This window comes from Columba livia, chromosome 9 (assembly GCF_036013475.1).
Source record: "Columba livia isolate bColLiv1 breed racing homer chromosome 9, bColLiv1.pat.W.v2, whole genome shotgun sequence".
Classification (NCBI taxonomy): Eukaryota; Metazoa; Chordata; class Aves; order Columbiformes; family Columbidae; genus Columba; species Columba livia.
In genome coordinates, this window is record NC_088610.1 from 16,003,826 (window position 1) to 16,014,729 (window position 10,904).

The 10,904-nt window shown below is 41.1% G+C and overlaps 1 long non-coding RNA gene across 1 annotated transcript; it reads right to left on the reverse strand.

Moving 5' to 3' along the window:
- Positions 1 to 7,319: 7,319 nt before the first annotated feature.
- Positions 7,320 to 10,746, reverse strand: LOC110361108 (uncharacterized). The gene is made up of 3 exons (XR_010474475.1): positions 10,618 to 10,746; positions 8,680 to 8,769; positions 7,320 to 7,454 (listed from the first exon to the last, which is right to left on the reverse strand). It is a non-coding gene; the product is annotated as an uncharacterized LOC110361108 (long non-coding RNA).
- Positions 10,747 to 10,904: the final 158 nt, after the last annotated feature.

Genomic DNA, 10,904 nt, shown 5'->3' on the forward strand with positions numbered 1-10,904 from the left:
TGGGAAGGCATTTTCATTAATAGATTTGGCAGATTCTAGTTAGCCCCAAATAACCATCTAAAACCTCGTTACATGGGGTTTTTATGGGCAAGAAACACATCTGAAGGAATAAGAGGGTACAGACCTTATGTCAGTAATAAGGATATCACTTATTTAAATTAAATTAAATTAAATTTTGTGTCAGTGCTACATAAGTTGCTACCAGGAGAATTCTGCAATACTGAGCTATAGTGAAACTGGCTGGAATAAATATTCTCCTCTAAAAAATCCAAAAGGACAGGGTTTTGGTGTAAGTTACTTTGTTTCTTTGTGCTGTGTTTTTACCTGGTGATTCTGGTTAGAATTTCTTTGACTGTCCGTACGATGGCATCACACAAACTTGTATATTTTTCTTCACATAACTCCGTATGTTTTCTAAAATAAGAAATCAAGCGATGGTAACTGCTGCAGCATTAGGGTGCTCTGTGCTAACAATAACACCAGAAACATTAAGACAACAAGAAATCTTTTCCTTGGTTAAAAAAATAGCCTTTAAAATTCTATTTTGCTGAATTACAGACATTCTCTTAGAAAGCAAAAGGACCGCAAAACATTCAGGGAAACCAGAAACCCACCAAATTTGTGTAGGTTTATTATTCATTAAACTTTGTCTCAAGCCCAAGTGTAGGACAGGAGATAAATGTGCACACTGGTTCATTGTTCAGCCCGCTGTCACGAGTGACGTCCCTGGGCGCGTGTGACTCGTGTGGGTTGCTCCCGAGCGCGGCTCAGCGGCGCTGCCGGGCGCCTGCCCTTGGGCTCCGCAGCGCTCCCTGCTCCCGCTTGGTACCAAATCGCTGTTCCTTGTTCTTACTGTGTAGCATTTAAAAGGCTCACAAACCTAACACCACTGGGATTGTCGCCTTGCTGAAACCACCGTTCAAGGGTAACAAAACACAGCAAGCCGTTCCTATATATTTCACAGGATAAACAGTACTTCTGTCACAATGGCTAAAACAAGTCTGTCATACTGAAAAAGCCAAGTTGCTGAAGGGTCTGCATTCCTGCCTGCGAGCTCTCACAGCTGCCACCCAGACAACAGATTGCAGGCTTGATCGTGCACACTGCGAGGATCCCTCAGCAGTCACACAGAGAACTCACAGATCCACGAACCATAACTGAAAGCCATTGTCCCTGCAATGGCTGAGCAGGCAGTGACATAAAAACCCGCAACAATGAGATGACATCAAAAGGAAGAGGTGCTGGCAGGCAGAAGGGTTCATGTTCTTCCAGCGTAAGGCAGCAGACAGAGCTACAAAATCGCAAAGTTATCTAAGCACCATTGTTTTACGATACATGAAACCATGAGACCAATACTCCTTTGGTTCAAATGACCTGTGCTAACCCAGGTTTTCATCATTATGACACTAACGTCCAGGTTATGCAGCAATGACAATACACAAATATTACACATAATTAATCTATCAGCATTAATTGTACATTATTTTTAAAATATTAAATAAAAATCCTGTGTAATACCATAGTAGGTAAAAAGCAGCAGACTACATCTTTCCAGCAGCTGCCGGCATAAACAAGTTATTTTTAATAAATAAGCACCACAAAGACAGATTTCTTGGCACACGTAGGAATTAAAAAACATTTCAAATGAGTAAACCACACAAATGATGGGAAAACGTCGTAGCATTTACCTGCACAAAATTCAAGCCTCCGGCCTTCCAGAATGAAATTAAACAGCACTCAGAGCTCTGTAACAGGACCAGGCTGAGGGCACGGGCAAGAACAAGCTCCTGCAAGGTGAGGCCGGTGTGAACTCACCACAGCCAGCTCACACACTGCAGTTGCCCATGTTGCACCCTACAGAAAGCTGCTCTGGGATAAAGGTGAGGGTTGTCGGCTTTTTTCAAGGGGAAAAAAAAGAGAAGTGGAGCTTCCACTGTTGCCAGCATGTTTTAAGGCCACTCCTTAGTTAAGTATCAGAAAAAGAGGGGTTTGCATGTTCGTGTCTGTTGTTAACAGACAGTTCTTGTGGTTTAAATCTACTGTCACAAAACAACTTATGACCAGGCCAACCGTATTATTCTCCTCTCCGAAAGCTGCATCCCTTTCTTTGGGATATATCGTGTACTTGGTTCTCCATGCTTTGTTGGTGTTCAGCGGTACCTGCTCACCAGCTCAGCCTGCCCTTCGCAGCGCCCGCTGCCCCAGAGCGCTGCAGGCTGACGGGGACCGTGAACACACAGAGGCAGCACAGGCTGCTGCCCCGGGCAGGCAGGACACCTGCGCCGCGCTGCAAACACGCCGTGCCGACGCTCTCCTAGCACTTCCCAAGTTGGCTTTTTGCGCTCATTTCCCAGAAAGCACAGTCGCATTTTGAGGTTTCACACCTGCCTTATCACTTCCTCTGCACATCTCCCCCCACAGCGCAGACAATATGGTGGAAGCACACCACATGGAACCACGGGCTGACCGCCTTCACCTCTTTACAGCTCTACCAGACGCACACAGGCCCGCACCTGCTCAGCCCCTCTGGGTGACCGAGGTGGCTCGTTGTCCCAGCCCGGGCCCAGCTGCCCGCCGCGGCCTGCCCGCTGTCCCCTTCCGCCACCTGCGCTCCCACTCCAGAGAGCCCCTCGCACCCTCCACAACCGCCCACGGCCTCTGCACCAGAGCTGCCCCGAGCCCACACCTGCGCGGGCACCCAAGGGTGGGTTTAACGTGTGGGTTTTTACCTTTTTTGGAGTCCGAGGTAACTTGTATTAAAAGTCAAGACAAAGGAGCGGTGGAGGAGGCTGCAGCGCGGTCTCTGGTCTCTCCACGTGCTGGCGAGGCTGCCTGGGGGAGCACCACTGCTGCCACAGCTGAGCACAATTGTGACTGAGTTCTGCAGTAACAAGAGACTTACTTGCATAGAACCCTCCTTATATGGGATTTAAACAGAACCAGAACCAGATGGCAAATAAAAGCTAAATCAGCCTTTTTACAAACATTCTAGATTTTTAAAGAATTTGGAATTAACAAAGCTTGACCGGAAACACCTCGTCACCTCACTGAATGCCTTAAAACCCATTTCACAGCAGCCTGCCACAGCAGAGCCCCCTCACACAAGGGTCAGGTGTGTCTTTCCCCAGGTGATTTCAGCTGCCACTGATGGGGGGAAGAGTCAATTCTTAGTACAAAATAACTAACAAAAAGTGGTCAAAATCCAGGGTTTCCAATAGATGCTTTAACCTATTCTCCTTTGAAAGCCTTCCACAGCAGTGCCTGAGACTGGTCCCTGCATGGACTCCCTGACTGCATTCATGAAATCCGGGGCCTCTCACCATGAGAAAGAAAGATTGTTACTTCAAAATTCAGAGTAATACAGAATAATTGTGACAGAATACATTAATATGAAATGTGTGAAATCTACATGGTATTAATTGGGTAAAAAATAAGTGATTCAGCTATACACCTAGATCTTATAGGCAGTGAACCTCACAAAATGAAAAACCTTAACTGTTTTAAATACATTGCAGAGTCAAAAAATACAAGCAGCTCTGGAGAATCTGCAGACAAAAACTTCAAGATGGGAAAAGATATCAGCGCTTGCAAAACAGCCTTTGAGGGAGACCTCTTTTTTTTTTAGTTATAATAATCTTAACACTAAGATAACATTTCACATTACCATAACAAAGTAATTAAGTATTATTACTAGTAAATTAACAAAATTGTAGATGCAGCTGCTACACCTATCTGTAACAAGCTGACTTTGTATGAGATGTAGATGAGGGCAGCTGCTGGCAGTGTGGCTAGCCCTTCTGATGCAAGCCCCTGGAAAGCCCAGGATGTTCATTGTTACTATTACTTTGGAACCTTCTCACCTTTGATGTTTTCTCATCATCTCATCAGCATGACTAAAGGCAAGTTGGAAACATTCTAGGCGTATAAACTTTATTCATGTTCTGCCAAGATCATACCTACAGTTTTCTGACGTCAGGCAATATAGTAAGACTATTAAATTAAGATTGAATGAGATAGATCTATCCTCTCTAGGGCCATCGCCAAGTAACTGAGTCAACTATATCAGAGCATTTATCAGATCGGTATCTGTTGGTCTTTGAGCAGCAAATGACCGGCAGAAGCTTTTCTCCCCGCAGACACCTCATCAGGTTTGTACCTTAACTGAGGACCCTTCCAGCCCATGTGACTGTGGGATCGTGTGTGTTCATAAATAATTGCAGAGTCCAAAGAATCCTTGCCAGACTCAGACACAGGTCTCATTAATTCATTCATAGAGGAGTACCCCTATTTCAAACCTTTGGAAAAATTTATCCATCAAATGGTATATTTTAGGACTAATAAACCATTCACAGTTAGAGCAAATATACTGCACTAAAAGAATTACAGCCAAATATGCCCGCTCTGATTGCTAATGGATATAATCCCACAGACTGGGAGTTTTTTCTTGTTTCTATTCAACTAGTTAAACTTGTGTTGGAAAAAAATACTAAAATGTCAGTTGTAGTAAGAAAAAACAACAACAATAACAACAACAAAACAAACCACAAAACCAGAAGACTGCCCTGACCAGTGGTTGACTCTTAAAACATACAAAACCTGAAGGTAAGTAGCCCACACTCTGTTCTCAATGCTGCCCAATGTGGTGAGGAGGTACAAGGGCATGGAAACAGAATGGGCCAAGAGACAACGCTAACCAAGGGAATCCAGCTTCATGGGTACAGGATGGACACACACCACAACAAGAATACACACTGATGAGCTTTTGAAGGTGATACTACCTATTTCCAGAATGATTTTTTTCCTTCTCAAAGTTTTTGTAACTCCATAAAGAAGGTAAAATACTAAATAAACTGGATACCTAGGCATGTGTTTCCATTCTGCGCTGAAGCAATGAAACAGTGCTTCAAAAGAGGGCAAACACGGGCACTGTGCTCTGCTCAGTGCTCCACAGGGCACATCAGTGTTCGACAGAAGAGCAATGGCTGCTCCCACGTGCACAAACTGCAGAGACTTCTGCACTTGTCTCCACAAACTCCCATTGCTCGTTATTAATCACCAGCAGCTTTTCAGTCAGCAGAAGAGCTATTATATGTTATTAACTTTGCGTGATTTTCACTGTGCTACGTATGTTTGTTCTTAGGAGGAGCTTGGTAAGCAGGAAAATACAGAATCCATCTTCTGTGATCCAGAACGAGCTAAGGAGCCTTGTGCCTGAGCTCCCTGCAGACACGAACAATGTGAAACCTCTGACGAGCGCAGGCAGGCGACCCTGGCTCAGCAGACAGCAGGAACGTGAACTCAAGGGGCAAAGACATCTCACGATTCCAACAGCCACTCATGTCCTAGGGAGATTTCAGAGAGCTCTCTTGTCGTGTTTTAAGTCATGGCTGCATTTCTGTTTGTCAGAGTGCATTTGCTAGTTGCACAGCTGAGGTTCTATATGCAAGTCAGCCTACAGCAGTTTCCAGTAATGGCAGCTTATGCAATTTTTGACCTACTTTAACGCATTGGGGCGCTTGGAAACACGAGATCCACTGCAGCAGCTTTCTGCTTGACTGTGTTACACTGCAGCGGGAAGCAAGTCTTTAGACAAATACACTGATCCACTGAAATAGAGGTGACAAACAGACTTTGATTTTCAAGGTATGTGTCAAACCATTAGGAGCATCACCATACCTATTAGCTGGGGAGCTAAACACAACTACTAAAGGCAAGATAGCATATAGAAGTATTTCCACTATTCATGAGAACTAATCTTTGAACAGGAGGAGAAGTAGCAAGAAAAAACTGGGATGATTATTCCTTAATTTTCTTTCACCCACATGAGAAACAGGACTCTGATACAGTGATTTTAAAAGTTAGAAGACACATTCCACAATGTGTACCTTTCAAATTTGTAATCTGGTTAAGGTGTCGACCACAGTTATTTGAGTGTGCCCACAGACACTTGTCACCGCAAAGTTCAAGATCTACAGAGCGCCTTTTTTCAGAACTATCCTGGAAAGGTTTTGGTTTTTTTTGTCCTCCCCTTGTGCTGTTATTTAGACATTAGGAAACTTTTAAGCATGGCTGAAGAAACACAGTACACACCATCATCTGACTTGTATGTGTGGTTTGTGTCCCCCAGTCAAAACAACACTATTCTGATCTAGAGGTTTTATCACCTCCTCTGTCTTCTTTGGTCATTCTATATCCCACACTAATGGAATAGTGCTCTCTCAGGTTAAAAATCTATAGAGACTTAGATATGATTTTGACATTAAAATCTCATGTACTTGATACCATACAATCTTGATAACTGATGACTAATTTAACCCTATAGCACTTTTCCCATGCAGACAAAATAATTAAGTCCTTGTTTCTTTAATACATAGTTATCACTTCTTCCCTGCCATTCCAGTATAATTTGTACCTTACTACTACAATGCCCCTAATGATCTTTCCTCCATTACTATTATTTTTCTGAAATGCCTTGCTTTAAGTGAGGATGTTAGTACTACAAGTAAACCCTTAAAACTACAGGCATTTTGGCATACCAATTTGGGGTCAATTACTTCTGTGTCACATTAAAGGGTTTTTATGTAATGAAGGTTGTTCCTCACTGTGTTCTGGTTTTGTATCCTTTAAGATAACCAATAAAATTAAGAAGTGTTTCAGACTTCACCTGTAGGTTAATGCATCACCTTGAACCTCAGTGCAAACCCTTCTATGCCTACCAGCTTCACTCTCATCTTTCATTTGAAAATTGTTTAAGTGATAGAAGTCTATATCTGTTCTGTTCTGGCTGGAATTTACACAGTGAAAATATATTCCTTTTGTCTTATAAGTTGTCTGAAGTTTTCCTAAATTATTTTTTTTTCGATATAATTTTCTAAACTACATGGTACATTACACAAAAAGGCTACTAAAGAGCCTAATATTTGATCATATAGTTCTTCAAAAAAACAAAACACCACCAGGTTATATTTCACCTTTTAAACTTTTCTCCTATCCATAATGCTGTTGGTTTGTATATAATTCATTTCAGACCTTCCCAACAGTCTCTTAACAGCTTCAAGAAGCTTACTTATACCCAACAGGGAAGTTACTACCCAACCCACAGAAGCACTACAAACTTTCCCTGTCCCCGCCCAGTCTACACTGCATACTCCCTCCTTTTGTTAAGAGCTATTATGTTACCTTTGGGAAAAAGGTCTCCTCAATCCACAAGCATACAGAGCTACCAATCTAGATTGAGGGAACTACCTACAGGAACATTTCCCCTCTTTCAAAACTTACATTCTTCTGCCACACAACCTCCTTTCTCTTCCACAGCACAAGGGTCAAAAGTCTAAAGACGAGACCATGCTATGATGAACTTGAAGGTCTTGTCAACGCGACCACACTCCTCCAGTTCAGTATCAGGAGACAGTACCTGCTCTCAGCATGCAACGTGTACATCAATGCACCATCCACTGAAAGGACATATATATAAAACATTAAGTGAAGTAACCAAGATGCTCCAACCACCTGGAGAAATTTATCTGAATTCAGCTTTACTTTTTCAGAGGTAGATTTTTTTCTCTTCTTACAAAGCCAAGAACCCGATTCAGATCAACAATTTCATTTCACTTCCTTTAGCAGCTATCTTCTCTGTACTTCATGGGCTCATTACGCTGGGCTTTAGTCACCTGAAATGCTGAGGGTGGGGGACCAGGGGAAAAGCCTCAGAAAGCTCCTAACTTTACACCTGTGGCTATAGTTGGCTTTAACTGAATAGCTCAGTGCATTATTGAGCAGTTTGCTTAGGGATTTGTAGGGAATCAGAGGACAAATACTAAGCTGCTACTATACCTACTATCTCAAAAGAAGGCAGAGCCACCTGTGCAACTTTTCTTAAGGTTACAAATCGTAGTCTACTCTGTGGATTTGTTTTAAACAAACATTTAAACCCCTCAGGCTGAAATTTACTACCACTTGTAAGTCATGTTTTAATTAAGCAATTTCTAAACCCAAACACATTTTGAGAGAAACTTAGAAAATTACAGATTCTTTACTAATTCTAGGCTAACCTCTCCCTAAAAGCCAAAAGGAACAAAAAGAACTTAGGAGTTAACCAAAAACCATTCCTTACACTAAAACTCACCCAAGCTCTGATGCGTTATGCTGCTTCTCATTCACAAGAACACTTAAAAAGTTCAGACAACTTGGTACTAAGTAACAGCCATTAAAATACTTAAAGTGTTAAGTAAATGCACCTCTCCCATTTGTAATTAGGAGTGAAGTGGCAGTTTCTGAAGTTAGAATCTACAGCCACAGCAGGTTTAAGAGATACCTTCTTAGGGACAATAAACCCTGGAGGAGTCACCACTGTAGGGGCTCTCTTGTGTCAGAAAAATAGAAGTAGCATTAATATGCTCACAAGTCACAAAATATTTAGGCACTTGAAGGATGCATTTTTAGTTCATACAACTGTAAAGCCAATTTAAAAGATCTTAATCCTCTCTAACGCATAATACACACACCTAAATATACTTTCTAAAATTAACCATGGGATTACATTTTTTTTTCAAATACTTTGATACCTATCAGCCCTTTTAAGGAATTGTTGCCAAATGCAGATTAAACTCTTAGCAATTCCCTTCAGTTAATGCAAAATCAAAATGAGGCGCTGCTTCCACAGCTACCTGCAATACTCACTGTTCAGAGTCGCACCACATAAAAAGATTCAAGTGCATGCTAGCGAACATAACTTTGCAATTCCCATTACTGGCTTCTTCAGTTGCTTGCCTGAGACAAAAAAGTTTTACTTTTAGTCATGAATTATTAGAGCTGCTTGATCCAAACAAACTACGCACTGATATGCAAGCTTCTGATGACTCTACTGTTGCACTGATTTTGCATTAAGAATCACAGTCACCAAACTAACAGACTTCAAATCGCAATAACCTGCATCTTCAGCTTAGCTTTCCTCTGATTTTCTTCTCTCCCATTTAGACAGGAAGGAAAACCGTAGAAAGTATCCTATAGAGGTACTCTGTATTAACAAAACAATGACAGTTACTGCATATATTTTAACTAAAGGGCAACTGAACTACTGTAAAATCAAGTCTCCACAATAGGATCTTTGTCTAAAGCAACACTCACTTCATAGTCAGCTAAGTTCTAAGGTAAAAGAGGAGTCACATTTTTTGGTGTGTAGCCCAACACCTGTAACCGAACAGCCATCAGGATACAGACTCATTATGTGAAACAGCTGAGGTTAACAGTTACTTCAACTATTTATCCCCCCAGCAGAGCTAATGCAAGTAAAGCTTCCAATAAAGAGCAATATTCTTCAAAAGAAACAGGTAGAAAGCACAGTGGCCTCAGTGCACTTCTAAGTTTGCAACAACCAGTAGCAAAGGGAGACTAGAGTTCTACCTGTTGTAGGTGGAGTTTCTTCTACTCTCAACAGGTACACAGCTAGATCTGACCTATGGGCAAAACTGAACTGTTGTTTCTGAACACGCTTATGACTTCAATATTCTATTAATACAATGCCAAAAAAACCCTATATGTCTAAATTAAAGATTTTTCATGGTAGATGATGTTTAAACAGAATGATTTCTTCTATAAGAGAAAAAGCACTAGTTTTCAGGTATACTGACTAGAAACATATTAACATAAATTCATTAACGGGCTTCAGTAATTTTATGGTAGATTCAGCATGAATACTGACATGTTTTCACAAAGTGCCTAACTAGCAAGAAGATCAATGTTTCACTAGCAGGGAAGTCACAGCTCTGAATAATTGCAAGAAGATAAACTTAACACTGAAGCTTCAATTATTCTGAAGTTTGGAAATCTATACTGAGAGCTGCCCACATACTCTTACTAGATGAATCTAGTATTTTTCAGTTCAGCCTTAAATTATAAATTAAGATATTTTTCTCCATCACAGAAAATCCATCTCATTTTGCAAGAAGACCAAAGTATACTCTCTGTTTAAGTATGCAAAACTTCATGGTCAGCCTCAAACTCTATGTGCCTCATATCATCCAAAAATTATGATGAATAAGCTTCACAGAGAGGTAGAAAAAAAATTCTGAAATAGGAAAATTTCAAGTTCAGTGCCAGGTTTCTGAAAATATTGCATTTAAAACACTGTAGGAAATCAGTCAGCAGGGCTTGGTGCAGAGAAACATATTTTTCCTTTCCAAATCTCATACTGAGAGGGACGCAGAGTGCAGAGGATAAAAAAAACACAAACACAGCAAAACACAACCCCCAGCTCTTGTCTTTGTATAGATTCACAACTCCTTTGGTCTACAACTCTTCCTATTACTCTACATTTGCATCCAGACTTTTTCTTTCTCCCTGTACTGCATGTGTGCTACTGAACACATTTCAGTACAAAAGGAAAGGATGCCTTTGTTTTTATTACTACTGTCCTAGAAGCAGCATGGTGCCCAGCAGGAAGGAACTGCAGGTCAGTGCTAAATGTCATCTGTTCTCAAGGGATTATGTGATGTACTGCGTGATCAGTGTAAATAAAACCTTCAGCTAGTTTTGTCCTAACAGTCCTATTAACCCTGTGTGTGTGTTCATGTGGGGGGGGGCAGTGGGGCAGGGGCTCTGGCAAAGAGAAGGAGGTACCTCAGCTGAATTGGATATAAGTAGGTTTTCATGGTGGTACGAAGCAGCATCTGCAACCTCTGGAAATTCCACGATGTTTAAAAGTCCTTGTTCCAAACTCAAAGACACTAAAAGTTATCCAATAAGACAAATAAGTATTTACCAGTATAAAAGTTAAAACATTTCAGGTTTCTGGTAAAGAGCTAGTAAATTTAATTTTAAATTATGATTAAAGATTAAGTCGAAGGAACCTTTACTGTAAATTTCACATAAAGAAAATTAATAATTTTATCACATCCTAATAGTCA